This window comes from Vicugna pacos, chromosome 15, assembly GCF_048564905.1.
Source record: "Vicugna pacos chromosome 15, VicPac4, whole genome shotgun sequence".
In the NCBI taxonomy this organism is placed as follows: Eukaryota; Metazoa; Chordata; class Mammalia; order Artiodactyla; family Camelidae; genus Vicugna; species Vicugna pacos.
This window is the reverse complement of record NC_133001.1, coordinates 5790702-5806408: the sequence shown is the minus strand read 5'-3', so window position 1 is coordinate 5806408 and position 15707 is coordinate 5790702. Positions and strand designations below refer to the sequence as shown.

At 35.1% G+C, this 15707-nt stretch overlaps 1 pseudogene; it reads left to right on the top strand.

The window, feature by feature from the left end:
- Positions 1-249: 249 nt before the first annotated feature.
- LOC140685431 (cleavage and polyadenylation specificity factor subunit 5 pseudogene) lies at positions 250-15276 on the top strand (annotated as a pseudogene).
- Positions 15277-15707: the final 431 nt, after the last annotated feature.

Below are 15707 nucleotides of genomic sequence, written 5' to 3'. Positions count from 1 at the left end.
AATTATTTTATTAGTTCTCTTTTCAAAGTGTTATTAGATACTCTTGCCCTTTTATTCCTTGAGAAAAATCTAAGTATATACATCAGATTTCTAAAATCTCCCTTCAGAACTTTGAAAAAATACGGGTATAAATAAATTTGGGGGAAAATGTCAACTTCACGAATTAAGTCTCTTTGCTGTATTTTTCATTCCAAGTCTTTTTTCCTCTTTTTATTTTATTTATATTCTTCCAGTTTTATTGAGAGACAAATGACATCAAGTGCTTGTCAGCTCAGGGCGGCTGCAGTGGGATTTGAGGAGGTGAGTGGCCCTACTGGAAAAATGCACAAGGAGCTGCCATACCACGAGACAGACTGCACCATGAGCCAACACGGAGTGAAACAGCGCTTTGTTTCATTGCCACAAGGTGGTGCGTGCGCTCCGTGCTGCGCTGGTCCTGCTTTTATTTGTTTTTCGCCTGCACATGTACAGTGTCACTTTCTTTGTTCATGAGGCTTACAGAACACCACGAGCGCATGCGTACTTCTACTTTCTTTGTTGTAAAACTCATATAACCGGGGCATGCATACAATCATCATTTACTTTGTACTACAAACATGTTGTTGTGACTCTGGCCTTGGGCCCCACGGCCTACTCATTCAAGGACATCAACAATGCTGTATAAGTTTCAGATGTATATAGTACAATGATTTGACTTAATACATCAAGCAATGATCACCACAATAAGTTTAGTGAACTATAATCTATATAGGCACAAAATAAAATAGAAAGAAAAAGTCGTATTTTTCCTTGTAATAAGAATTCTTAAAATATACCTTCTTGGCAACTTTCATATATGTCATATAGCTGTGTTAATTATATTAATCATGGTGCATATTACATCCCTAGTATTTATTTACCCTATAACTGGAAGTTTGTACCTTTTGGTCACCTTCATCCAGTTCCCCTCCCTGACATCTTACTTCTGGTAACCACAAATCTGACCTCTGGTTCTATGAGGTTTTTTGTTTGTTTGTTTGTTGAAGTATAATTAAATCATAGTGATTCAATATTCCTAAACATTACCAAATGATCACCAGGTTAAGTCTAATTAAAATGACCTGTCACCATACAAAGATATTATATTGACTATATTCCAAATGACTATAATCCATTTCATCTGCATGACTCACTTATTTTGTAACTGGAAGTTTGTGCCTCTTAATCTAAGCTCATTTAACTCATTCATCCCCCCACCACCCTTTCCTCCAACAACTCCTGATTTCTGTCTGTATCTATGACTGTGGTTCTGGTTGTTTGTTTCTTTTTTATTGGGTTTATTTTTAGATGTCACATATAAATGAAATCATATGTTATTTGTCTTTCTCTGCCTGACTTACATCACTTAGCGTAATAAACCTTCTGGGTCCATCCATGTTGTTTTAAATGGCAAGATATATTACATTCTTTATCCATTCATCTATGGATAAGCAGTTACGTTCCTGCCATGTCTCGGCTATTGTGAATCATGCTGTAATGACATAGGGGTGCACATATTATTTGGTAATTAGTGTTTTTGCTTCTTTGGGAAAATACCCTGAAGTGGAATTGCTGGATCGTGTATTAGTTCTAATTTGAATTTTGGAGGAAACTTTCATAATATTTTCAATAGTGGCTGCACCACTTTACATCCCCAGCAATAGTGCCCAAGGGTTCCCTTTTCTCCACATCTTTTCCAACACTTGTTATTTATTGTCTTTTTGAAAATAGCCATTCTGACAGGTGTGAAAAGATATCTTATGTTGGTCTGGTTTGCATCTCCCTGATGATCAGTGATGTTGAGCATCCCATCACGTGTCAGTTGGCTACTTGTATGTCTTCTTCAGATGTCTATTTGGGTCCTCTGCTCTCTTTTTAATTGAGACTTTTTTTTGATGTTGTGCTGTATGAGTTCTCTGTGTATTTTGGAGAGTAATATCTTATCAGATATATCATTTGAAAATATTTTCTCTCATTCATTAGGCTGCCTTTTCATTTTATTGACAGTCTCCTTTGCTGTGGGAAAGATTTTTAGTTTGATGTAGTCACATTTGCTTATTTTTACTTTTGTTTCCCTTGTCTGAGGAAACATATCCAAAAAGTTATTGCTAAGACTGATTTCAAAGAGCACACTGCCTATGCTTCCTTCTAAGAGTTTTGTGATTTCAGATATTACGTTTAGTTCTTTGAATGAATTTGATTTCAGTTTTCTATGTGGTGTAAGAAAGTAGTCCAGCTTGATTCTTTTGCTTGTACCTGGCCGGTTTTCCTACATTTATTGAAGAGGCTGTTTTTTTCTGTTGTATATTCTTGCTTCATTGTCAAAGATTAATCGGCCATATAACTGTGAGTTCGTTTTTGTGCTCTCTGTTCTGTTCTATTGACCTATGTGTTTGTCTTTATGCCAGTGCCATGCTGTTTTGATTACTGTAGCTTTGTAGTATAGTCTGAAATCAAAGATTGTGGTATCTCCAGCTTTGTTCTCTTTTCACCAGATTGTTTTACTATTCAGGGTTTTGTGTTTCTATGAAAATTTTAGAATTTTTTTTCAATTCTGTGACAAATGTTGTTGGTATTTTGATAGGGAGTGCATTAAATCTGTAGATTGCCTTGGGCAGTGTGGTCATTTTAATGATATTATTTATTCCAATCAATGAACACATATGTCTTTCCATTTGTTCTTGTCTTCTTCAATTTATTTCATCAGAGTCATAGTTTTCTGAGTACAGGTTTTTTAGGTTTTTTACCTCCTTGATTAGTTTTATTCTTCAGTATTTTATTATTTTTGATTGGACTGTAAATAGTATTGTTTTCTTAAATTCTTCTTCTGATGGTTCATTATTAGTGTATAGAAATGCAACAGACTTCTACATATTAATCTTGTATCTTGCAACTTAACTGAATTTACTTACTAGTTTAAATAGGGGTTTTTGGGGGGGGGTTGGTGGACTCTTTAGGGATTTCCATGTATATTATTCTGTCATCTATAAATAGTGACAATTTTACTTTTTCCCTACCAGTTTGGATGAATCTTCTTTCTTCTTTCCTTCTTTGTTTCTTTGTTTCTTTCCTTCCTTCCTTTCTTTTTTTTGTTTGATTGCTGTGGTGAAGACTTCTAATACTATGTTAAATAGAAGTGGTGAGAGTGGCAATCCTTATCTTGATCATGATCTTAGAGGAAAAGATTTCAGCTTTTCATTATTGCGTATGATGTTAGCTATAGGATTGTCCTATACGACATTTACTATGTTAAGGTATTTTCATCTTAGACCCACTTTCTTGAGAGTTTCTATCATAAGTGGATGTTGAGTTTTGTCAAAAGCCTTCTCTGCATCAAATGAGGTGATCATATGATTTTATTCTTCATTTGTTAATGTGGTATATAGCCCATGAGCTAACTGGTGTATACTGAGCCATCTTTGCATCCCTGCACTAGTTCCCACTTGATCCACTTGATAATGATGTAAGATCCTCTTAATGCATTGTTAAATTCAGTTGCTAATATTTTATTCAGTATTTTTAATCTACGTCAGTGGTTGGCCTGTAATTTTTTTGCTGGTGTCTTTGTCTGATTTTGATATTAGGGTGCTATTGGTCTCATAGAATGAGTTCAGAAGTGTTTTTTACTCTTTTTTTTTTTTTGAATAGTTTGAGTAGGCTAGGCATTAAATCTTCTTTAAATGTTTGGTAGAATTCACTTGTGAACTTTTCTGGTCCTGGGCTTTTTTTGTTGGGATTTTTTTTATTATTGATTCAATTCCATCACTGGTAATCGACCTGTTAATATTTTGTATTTCTGATTCACTCTTGGAAGATTGTACATCTTTAGGAATTTATCCTTTTTTTTTAGCTTATCCATTTTATTGGTGTATAATGTCTATAGTCTCTTACGATCTTTTGTTATTTCTCTTCTGTTGGTTCTAATTTCTATTTCATTTCATTTATGATTTCATTTAATTGGACCAATATTTTTTCTTGAAGAAACTGGCCATAGGTTTATCAATGTTATTTATATTTTCAAAGAACCAAGTCTTCACTTCATTGATCTTTTCTGGTTTTTTAGTCTTTATTTCATTTATTTCTCCTTTGATCTCTATTATTTCTACTAATTCTGGATTTTGTGTGTTCTTTTTCTAGTTCCTTTAGGTGTAAGGGCAGCTTGTTTGAGATTTCTCTTGTTTCCTGAGGTAGGCTATTATAGGTATAAATCTTCCTCTTGGAAATGCTTTTTCAGCATCTCCTAAATTTTGATGATTGTGTTTCTGTTTTCATTTGTCTCTAGGTATTTATTCTGTTGAAGTATAGTGGATTTAAAATGTTACATTAGTTTCAGTTGTACAAAATATGATTCAATATTTTTATAGATTATACTCAGTTTAAGCTTATCATAAAATATTGGTTATAATCCCTGTGCTGTGTATTACATTTGAAGGCAGTTTTTTATTTCCACTTTGATCTTGTCAGTGATGCACTGCTTGCTTAAGTAGCATATAGATTAGCCTCCATGTGTTCGTGTTTTTTGCAGTCTATTTTTTGCAGTTGATTTCTAGATCCATTACTTTGTGGTCAGAAAAGATGTTTGATAGGATTTAAATCTTCCTAAATATAAATATATTCTAAAATACATATAAGTTTATAAATATAAATTTAATATTGAGACATTTTGTGGCTTAGCATGTGATTTATCCTAGAGACTGTTCTATATGTTCTTGAAAAGAGTGTGTATTCTGCTGGTTTGGGATGAGATGTTCTGTATGTATCTATTTATTTCATTTGATCTAAGGTGTCAGTTAAGGCCAGTGTTCCCTCATTGATTTTTCTCTCTGGGTGTTCTGTTCTTTGATGTAAGTGGGATTTAAAATCCCCCACTGTTATTGTATTACTGTGAATTTCTCCCTTTATATTTGTTAAATTTGCTTTATATATGTATGTGCTCCAGTGTTGATTGCAGACGCATTTATAGTTGTTATGTCTTCTTGTTTGATCAATCCCTTTATTATTACACAGTGTCCTTATTTGTCTCTGATTACTGTCTTTGCTTTAAAGTCTATTTTGTCTGACATAAATATTGCTATCCCAGCTTTTCTTCATTTCTGCTTCACAGATTACATATTCAGCCCTTCAGATTCAGTCTGTGTGTGTCTTTAGATCTGAAGTGAATCTCTTGTAGGCAGCATAGATATGATTCTTGTTTTTAGCCATTCAGCAACTCTGTGTCTTTCAACTGAAGCATTTAATCCATCTACACCTAAAGCAATTATTGATAGGAATGCACTACTACCATTTTGTTGATTTTTTTGTTTTTGTTTATTCTTCTTTTGCCTTCTTCCCTTGTGACTTGATGACTGTCTTTGGTGTTGTGTTTGGATTCCTTTCTCTTTGTGTGTATGTGTGTGTGTCTATTCTAATATTTTGGTTTATGGTTATTACCTTGAGATTTATTTATAATTACATACATATGTATATGATTATTTTAAGTTGATAGTCCCTTAAGTTTGAATGCATTGTAACAGCCCTCCCTTTTACTCCCCTCTCCACTTTTAATGTTTTAGCATTATATTTTTCATCTTTTATAGGTTGGTTTTGTGTATCATGAAACTACTAATTGTGAATGTAGATGGTGTTACCACTCTTACTTTTAACCTTCCTGCTATTCACCACCATTATTGTGGTATGTTTGAATTTATCAATGAGATTTTATTTTATAATTTTTATATATCTGGTTTAGTCTTTTCTGCTTAGAAGAGTCCTTTTAATATTTCCTGTAAAGCCAGTTTAGTGGTGCTGAACTCTTTCAGCTTTGCTTGTCTGTAAAATCCTATCTCTCCTTCAAATCTGAATGTTGGCCTGGCCAAGTAGAATATTCTTAATTGTAAGTTTCTCCATTATATCACTTTCAATATATTGTGCCCCTTCTTTCTTGCCTGCAAATTTTCTGCTGGAAAGTCAGCTGATAGTCTTATGGAAGCTCTTTTTCATGTAACTAGTTGCTTTTCACTTGTGGCATCTAAGATTCTCTTTTTATCTTTAATTTTTGAAATTTTAATTATAATGTGTTTTGGTATGGAACTCTTTGGATGTTTCTTTAGGGGACCCTCTGTGCTTCCTGGATTAGGATGTCTGTTTCATTCCCCAGGTTGCAGAAGTTCTCAGCTACTGTTTCTTTGAATAGGTTCTCTGCCATTTTCTCTCTTCCTTTCCTGGGATCTCCATGATGTGAATTTCAGTGTGCTTGATAGTGTCCCAGAGGTCTCTTAAATTATCTTAAAAGATATTTTTTCCCTTTCCTTGATCTGATTGGATGATTTCTACTACTCTGTTTTCCAGTTCACTGATCTGTGCCTCTGATTCATCTAACCTACTGTTGATTCTTTCTAGTGTTTTTTTATAGTTAATTATATTATTCTGATCTGTTTGATTCTTATCTCTAGCTCTTTGTTAAAATTGTCACTGTGTTCATCCATTCTTTCCTATAGTTCAATGAGCCTTTTTATAATTAGCACCCTGAACTCTGTGTCAGGTAAGTCGTGTATCTTTACCTCATTTAGTATCTTTTTCTGAGTTTTGTCTTATTCCTCTTTTTGTAGCATATTATTATGTCTCATCATTTTGCCAAATTCTCTGTTTGCATATTTTGACCTACATAAACATAGGTCAGGTATGATTCCTGACCTTGGAGAAGTGGCCTTACGTAGGAGACACTTTGTGAGGCACAGCATTATACTTGCCCTGGTCACCAGAGCTATGCAGTTTAGTGATGTCTCCTATGTGGCCTGCATGGCCTTTCTGGTGTGGATGACTGACTATGGTGTGTGTGTTGGTGGACTTGGCTAGCTCCTCACCTGGTTGACTTCCAGGCCCTGCTTCATAAGGTGACTGTCAGCTTGCTGTTGGTGGGGCTGTGTCCCAGGGCAGCTGGCTATACAGCCTGAGGGGCCCAGGGCTGGTGCCAACCTACTGGTGGTCAGGGATGTGTCCTAGAATTGTTTGCTGTGTGACTTGGGGGCCCTGGGGCTGTCTCTGTCCTGCTGGTGGGTGGGGCCAAGTCCTGGCCTGGCTGACTGCTTGGCCTGACGGGTTCCAGGACTGGTGTTGTTCTGCAGGTGGGCGATGAGCCCCTGGCCCTGATAGGCTATAGGGAGAACTACAAAATGGTGTTTCCCATCACTAGGGTCCTTGTCAAAGAACAAGCTCCTAAAATGACAGCTGCCGGGGGAGATTCAGTTACCTCCTTACCTCTGGATCTGACCCAGGCTTCTTTCAAATTACTGTTTTTGTGCTAAGACTCAGAGGATGTGAGATTTTGCGCATGCCCTTTGAGAACAGTCTGTTTTCTACGGCCCTCCAGGTCCCTTGTATACAAGCTGCACTGGTCTTTAAAGCCACACTCACTCCTTAGGGAGAGCCTCTGGAATCGTGGCCATTTCCCTTTGTGGGCTGCCCACCTGGGCGGTGTGTCTCCTCACTGTACTGTGTCTCCACCCCTTCAACCTGTCTCACTGTGGGTCTTTCTTTATGTCTTTAGTTGAGGAAAATCTGTCCTGCTGGTCTTCAGGCCAGTCTCATTGATGGGCAGAAAATATTTTCTGCTAGTTTTCAGGTGGTCCTCATCAGTAGTTGCTCTGTAAGTGGTCGCTCCCAGAGGCACCAATGGGAGGAGGCGAGCTCTGGGTCTTCCTACTCCGCCATCTTGGCCACATTTCCTCTAATTCCAAATCTGTGTGTGTGTGTGTGTTTTCAGTTTTATTTATACAAGGTCTAATTATGTTTATTTCTAAGTATTATGATTTTTCATGTTGAATTATTTTTAACTTAATAATTAATAGCTAGTATTACACTGCCAACATTGCTTAGGAGAAACATTCATCTTAATCGTGGTTTACTGTTTATCTTCACTGGGAAGCACACCATAGATGGCCATGTGAGAAACATTTGACCAAAACTCAGGGGTCTGCAGTTTGGAACGTTTCTCACTGTACTTACTTGAAATCACCATTTGATTGTTTTTATGTGTGTGTTGGGAGGCACCGTCTTCTCTACCCCTACCCTCCATGCTATTCTTCTTCACCTTGACATTCACATGTGCCTTCCATATCTCCATTTTGACTTTTGTAAAAATAGTGCCCATCTCTTTGAGATGCCTCTTGGGACACTCAAACAAATGTTTATGGCTTGCAGCCCCTTTAAAATGAGATGCCCCAAACACAGCCTCTAAACAAGTGTAAATCCAACCATCCATTTTATTAGATATAATTATAAACACATTTTACTCAGTTTATTTGATATATAACCATAAGTGTTTTTTCATGACTTCCTTTGCCACCGATTTAAGTATTCTTAGATAATACCTGTCTTTTTATATAGACTGCATATGTTACTGTCTATTCTTTCATTACAGATTTTATTCGTATAGTGAATAATTTTTAAAAAATACAAAAAATGTTATTACTTTAATAAGTAACACTATTTTCTCATCCTTCTAATTTTGGATTATTGTATTTTATCCAAGTTCTTCACTAGAAAGCTTGGGATCATTACCTAGATTCTGCTTTAAACAAGCATAGATGGACTCTGACACTGTCATACAGGGTTCTGCTGCTAAAGCCACAGCTATTGAAGACAACAAAGCACTCTCATCATAACGCATCTGTGGTCTACATTTTCCTTATGACTTTCCAGATCTACTCTCCTTCCTGTTCTTTGTACAGAGGTTGACTAGGGTACATCCTGCTACACAAACTGTGGCATTACACTAGGAGCACTGGCATCCTCACTGAGCGTGTCAGAAAAGCAGATTATTGAGCCCTGCCCAAGACCTGCTGAGTTAGAATTGATGGTTTAACAAGACCCCTGCGTGATTCTAATACACATTAAAATTTGAGAAGCACTAGACTTTATCAACGGACTCTCTTATCCTCTGGAGAATTCCAGTAGAAGGAGGGAGAAGGGGAGGAAAATAAGATTATTCTGCAGGGCCTCTCCTATTATGTTGACTGGGGTTGATTCAGATCCTCCTTTTGTGCCAGACTGATATATGTATCTCTCTGTCCAACATCTCCCTTCCCTCATCCCAGTGGGTGGAATGGTGATAGCCTGGCTACTATCCTAGCTGTATGACCCCTGTAGTTCCTTTATATCTACTCATTTAGAAACAATCCCTTTAAGTGAACCTTCCTTGAATTAGCACATATTCCATTGTTTCTCAGCAGACTCTAATGGATACACCACAGTCACATGGAAAACATTAGGGATTTGATTTTTCAGATACAACATCTCTTAATGTGGCCATAATGACTCTTATACCTAAAAAGATAACATCTAAGTAGAAATAAGAATGGCTGTTGCTCATCATTCTCCCATTGATTGCTTACTTGTTTCCTAGGGAATGCTTTGAAATCTAGGTCACATATTATATTCTTTTCTAGCCATTATCTCCTAAAGAAGCAAAAAGAATTCACAAGGATAAAGGAGATAAAAAGAAAGTTAAATAGGTTGGCTGTATTGAGGTTGGAGAATAACTGAATTACAGGTAAAACTGGCAAAGCAAAAAATGTGAGGCCAATAGAAACGTGAAATGAACTGAATGCTACACATTATTTTAGTAATAACTTACACATGAGATAAATATGAATAGCATTAAATACAGCTGTATAAATCAGTTGTTGCCATAATTCTCTGTCAATGTTGCATTGATTATACATTTTATTTCTAAGGAAATCAACTATATAAGAAATTTAAAACTATTTGCTAATTGTTTTCTTAATTTGTTTGCATATCTTTACCTGATAAATTTTTTATGTGACTACAGCATATTTCTTCCTTGTAAAGGCTCCAGAAGGGGACAGTATCATTTCTTGGTTGTCTGTCTGAACACAGGTACTCTGTCTACAGCCTTATTTAAACCACAAAATATCCATTCAAAACGGAATTCTTTCTCCTTTTTAAATGTAAAAATAGAAAAAGGCTAAGTAGATTGCCCGAGATAACAAATATATTTGTAGAATATGTTCATTCATCTGATCTTGAAACTTTAATCCTAGCATCTACACCACCACCTGGCCATGAATAATAGCCTTCCATACATCCAATCAGAACTCCCAAGTGTATATCCTAGAAGACCATAAATAAATTGAATTAGTGTAAACTGTCCTCATTTATTCTTTTTAATGCAAAGCAAAAATAGAAAAAAATTAAGTAGTCAACAAACTCTGATTTCAAGCATGGTTTCCTTTAATATGGAGCAGAACCAGGTTCATTAACTGAATTTAATGTGGAATATTGAATAATATTAATTATAACTGATAGTGCCAAGCATAATCCCATGGTGTGAAGCCTCTTAATGTCTTATTTTAAAAGTGTGAACAGGTGAATAAAAAAAGGTGTAGCAAAAGCAAACTGCTAAATGAAATTCAAATCACCATATAGTCTTTTGAGTAAAATCAACTTTGGCCGTATTCCTCCCTAACAGGAAAATTTAGGAGAGTTGAGGAACCTCTTCCCCCTTGGCCTGAATGTAAGCCTACTAAAGTGAGAAATGTCTACCTTCTCTGGACTCTGGATAAAACCAATCTAGAAATTTCTGACACTTTTATGTTATTTGGTATTATTTTAAAAAATGCCATTTGAAGACTACTTTAAACAAAGAAAAATCAAGTATCAATATTAAAAAGCAATAGTCCATGATTTAGAATCCAAATGATATAATTATGAAAAGAAAAATATACTATGCTAATGCACCCCAAACCTAAACTTCATGCTGTTCTGCCACATATGAAGGTTCTGCTCTTCGTAAAATTGCAAAGTTTAATTGTGTGATTTCACTTTGTGCACAGCAGGGTAGCCATGTGCTCTAGAAAACTATGTGCGAGGGAAGCAACTTGTTGCGAGAGTGGGTGAGAATGCCCTGAAATAATTCTGAACAAGATAAAAATGTCTCTAAAATTGGACCATTTCTTCTAAAATGGAAAAGGCAGAGGTGTCCACTCAGGCACTAGCTTTTGAGCACAAATAGGAAGTCTAGCCCTTTCAAAATATTTTAACAAGGAAAATGATTTAAACGTCATAAACATCACATTCATTGTGACCATCTCATTCACAGGTAAAATAATTAGCTTTGATAACCATTTGGAGAAATCAGTTACACTCACACAAAACCATTTTCATCTCTGATCTTTGAAGGGAAGCCTCCATTTTAAATCAGTGTTCTATACATTATTATTTTCCCTTGCTTGCTCATTCTATAAAAAATTAGAAATATGTTAATATAAAGAATAAGCTACCAAAATAAATGTCAGATTAATGATTACTGGTGAGCATTACACAGAGGTTGAAAATCTGAAAAAAATATCATTTATAGAATAAGACCATTGCTATGAGATGATGGTTTCAGTTAATATGAAAAGATACATGCTTCCTAAGATCTACTTAAAGGAGAACAAAAAACTGGGTCTTAAGAAATTCTTAAAATCTCTTCATAGGAATAATTCAAAAGTGTGGCTTTAAGGATAGCATTGTATAAAAATGTTAAAATAGTTACTTTGAGATATATCATTTGTGAAAAAAATAAATTTTCATTGCTTAATATTATCATAAAGGTCCTCAGGCATTTGGAGTATTCTTGTATAATACCTTTCAAAAATGCATAAACCTATTACCAAGTAAATTCTAATATTTTATTTTTTATCTTCTTTTCCCCTGAAAGCAACTTATTCAACAAAATGTAATAATTAGAAGTATAAAAATACATTTATGGTTATGAATGACCACTTTGACAATTTTGTGATGAATATCTCATTAGTGATTTTGGAATTTACTGCTTTCTGAAGCACATAGTCTATATTTTAACAAAACTCAATGTTAAAAGAATCTTCTCTATCATAAGTTATTTTGTACCTTCCTGTGGTTCCATACACTAGGTTCTACAACCTATGGCAGAACAGGTTGGATCTCTCTTACATATAACAGCATATCACAGGTTTGAAGACAGTTATAAGTCATCCATACTCACATATCATACTCATTTTGTAATCATTCTTTCTTTTAGAATTGATCAATAATTTCCTCTAAAGTCTTATTTCTACAACTCTTCTAAAGACCGTATCTTATACTTCTTTTGAATTCATCATAAGCTTAGCACAGAGATAATATGTTCAATAAACCCTGATACTTGATGGACATAAATCAATACCCATAAAGATTTAAGTAACCACCCATACATTAACTTCCTCATTGAGATATTGCTCATGAAGATTAATAAAAAGAACACATTTTCAATTTACAAATTTATACTCTACAGAAGTATTAATAGAAAATTTGAAAATGTTATTAGTTGCTTGCAAACTGTTGAAAAGATTTAAAATATATTTTACATGTGGTCAAACAGCTTATTAGCAAAAGAACATGTTATGCACCCAAGAACTGTTACTTCCACACAGTGGAGTTTTTGTCATATTACGGTCCAGTGTTTTAAACAAAATTGTTATAAATCATAGAATTTGACTTTTGAAATAAACGGGAAAGTTAGCGTAGTGTTCTATTTACAAACTGGTAATTAAAACAGGTTTTCTTTTAACTGCCATTTTGTGGGAAGGGAAGTCTACATCTTTTTCAACTTCAGTTAAACATAATTTCATGTTACTTTAAAAACTAAACTAAAATGCAGCTTGATACTATTAATATGATCACTAGCTATTGAACATATTATAGTAGAACTCACTATAATATGGCAAAAAAGTAGCAGCAGTGGCTATAGATGCTTATAACATATTTTACTCCATGAGATGATACAGTCATCTAAATTTTTGCCAGGAAGAACTACAAAAGAGAGTTTATAATTATTATATATATATATATATATATGGAAACTTTTCCAGAAGAATATATTCACATTTTTTACTTAGAAATATCAACCACCAAGGCTGCTCATTAACAGCTAAGAGAACTTGGCTACATATTAGAAAATGAATAGAAATATTCTACCATAATATATAAGAAAAAATGTTTAAAAATGTTATCCAGACTAAAACACATTTTAATGATTATTTTTAGTAGTATAACTATAAACTTCTTGAAGAAGAAAACCCAACTGTGTTTATCATATACATTAACCTATCATATACATGACCTAATACAAGGCTTTGCATACATTAGCCTCTCATAAACTATGAGTAAATGAAAGGATGAATGATTACTAGTCTAGCAATATGAAGGCTGGGTTTTCATATAACCTCTTCCAGACCATAATCTCCTGTATAAAATAATGGTGTCGTATTAGATGATCTGAAAGATTCCACCTATTTTAAAATACATAATCCTAGAAATACATGACTCTTTACTTACAATTTTTAAATCATATTACATATTTCTGGCTATTTTTAAGTCAACTTTGAATTGAAATCTATTAGGGCTAAAATAATGAACTATAGGGTTTAGAGATTATTGAAAATATTTTTAAGTAAATATTAAGAAATAATTTCAAAAGAGATCTTACAGTTAAGGCAACAAACTATTCTGGTGAAATTTAAAATATCACTAGATATTATGTTATCTAATTTTAAACATCTGAATATTCCCTAAACTAAAAACATCAATTGTTTTTAGGTTTATTTATACAAATGTAAGTATTCCTTAAAACGTAGTTGAACATGTCCTTTATTTATTTTGGTTTAGATTCATCATGTTTCTATTCAGCATAAGTATCTACTTAAAGCATTTTTAATATATCCTAGCAATATAAACACGATTTACTAGTTTGAAACTTTTGTTTATCTCTCAAGAATTTGTTCAAATATCCTCTGTACAGCCTTGGTTGACTTTGACATTTAGAGGTAGTCAGTCCCTATCCTTCACTTCAATAATATTTAAAAAATGCTACTGTGGCAGTGTTTCTTATAATAACCTTATAATTACTTTTTTAAAGTTATATAGACTACTTGATGTCAGCCTGCACTACTCATTTTTATATTCCTATCAGCACAATGTCATGCACATAGCAAGAATTAAAACATATTTGGTGAAAATAATAAAAAAAATTAGTATTTGTTAAACACAATTCAGAAATGTGCTAAACTTTCTTCACGTAACTACCTACGAGGTAGGTATTCTCATTTACTAAGAAGTTGCAGATTTGAGAGCTGAAGTTATTCCTCAAGATCACACAGCTAACAAAGGGCAGAGAACAGGCTCAGCCTCGTTCTGTGACCTCAAAACTAATCAGCTATTTGTTTTTATCTTTCTAATGGGAAAAAATACTTGAGAGTGTTTTTTGGGATTTCCACCCAACATCACGTTTAATCCTCATTACAACCCTAATGTAATAATGACACTCTTTTATGGATATGAAATTTGGGCCCTAATTTCATGGTGACCTGCAAAGGGTCTCACACATATTAAGCGACAAAGGTGGAGACTAAAATCCAGTCCGTGAACTACTGGACACTAATAAAGGGAAGCCTGGTGTTAATGCACCGTTTAAAGTAGATCTAAGCTGGCGCTCTCGTCTTAACGGCGGGCGGCGGCTGCTGAGCGGGACGCAGATGACCGCTGCCGGCGCAGGGAAGGTCGCCCTGCCTCCCCCTCTCCACTCGCCGGCGGGTCCGTGGTCCCGCCCAGTCGCTCGCAGACTGGCTGGCCCCGGGGTCAACCAGTTCGGCAACAAGTACGTCCAGCAGACCAAGCCCCTCACCCTGGAGCGTGCTATGAACCTGTAGCCTCTTACCGATTAAACTTTTGGTATAAAAGAGCCTCTCTATGAGAAGGGCAGCTCTGTTGCAGCCAGATGTCAGCGTTTGAGGGAGGGATTTGATAAAATTGGCATGAGAATGATTGTAGAAGGGGTTCTGATTGTCCATGAGCACCGTCTGCCCGACGTGTTAACTGCCACAGCTGCCAACAGCTTTCTTCAAATTACCTGGTGGTGAGCTTAACCCCAGAGAAGATGAAGTGGAAGGACTAAAATGCTTAATGACAGAGATACTGGATCGTCAAGATGGAGTCCTGCAAGACTGGGTCACTGACTACTGCATTGGTAACTGGTGGAGAACAAATTTTGAACCTCCTCAGTGTCCATATATTCCTGCACACATTGCAAAACCTAAGGAACATAAGAAGTTGTGTTTGGTTCAACTTCAAGAGAAAGCCTTGTTTGCAATTCCTAAAAATTACAAGCTAGTAGCTGCACCGCTGTTTGAACTGTATGACAATGCGCCTGGATATGGACCCATTTCTAGTCTCCCTCAGCTTTTGTGCATATACAACTGAATTCCTCACAGCAGAGAGGTAAGAGAAGCCATCTCTGTGAGCACAGCTATACACAGTGTAGAATAAACATGCTAGAAAAGTTTTTTTGGTTTTATCTCTTTCCCAGTCCCTAAATTGCCACCTACTTTCTGTTGGTTGAATAGTAAAGTTAATATGGAAAACGGGATTGTGGTATAAACAAACGTGATAATGTTTGATTTACTTTTGGTTTTACTCACACTTTTTTTGTACATCATTAAACAAAGTAGACTTTAAAAAAAAAGTAGATCTATGTTAACATAATTTATTAGTATTTTTCTCTTTTACTTCTTTTCACTTTGCTGTCAGAGACAATGGAGAAAACTGGAAAGGGTTTTCTTTTACTGCAAATAAGCAGAAACTGAAAAAAAATATTTTAAGAAGACAGCTTGAATTACTGATGTTTTAACTAT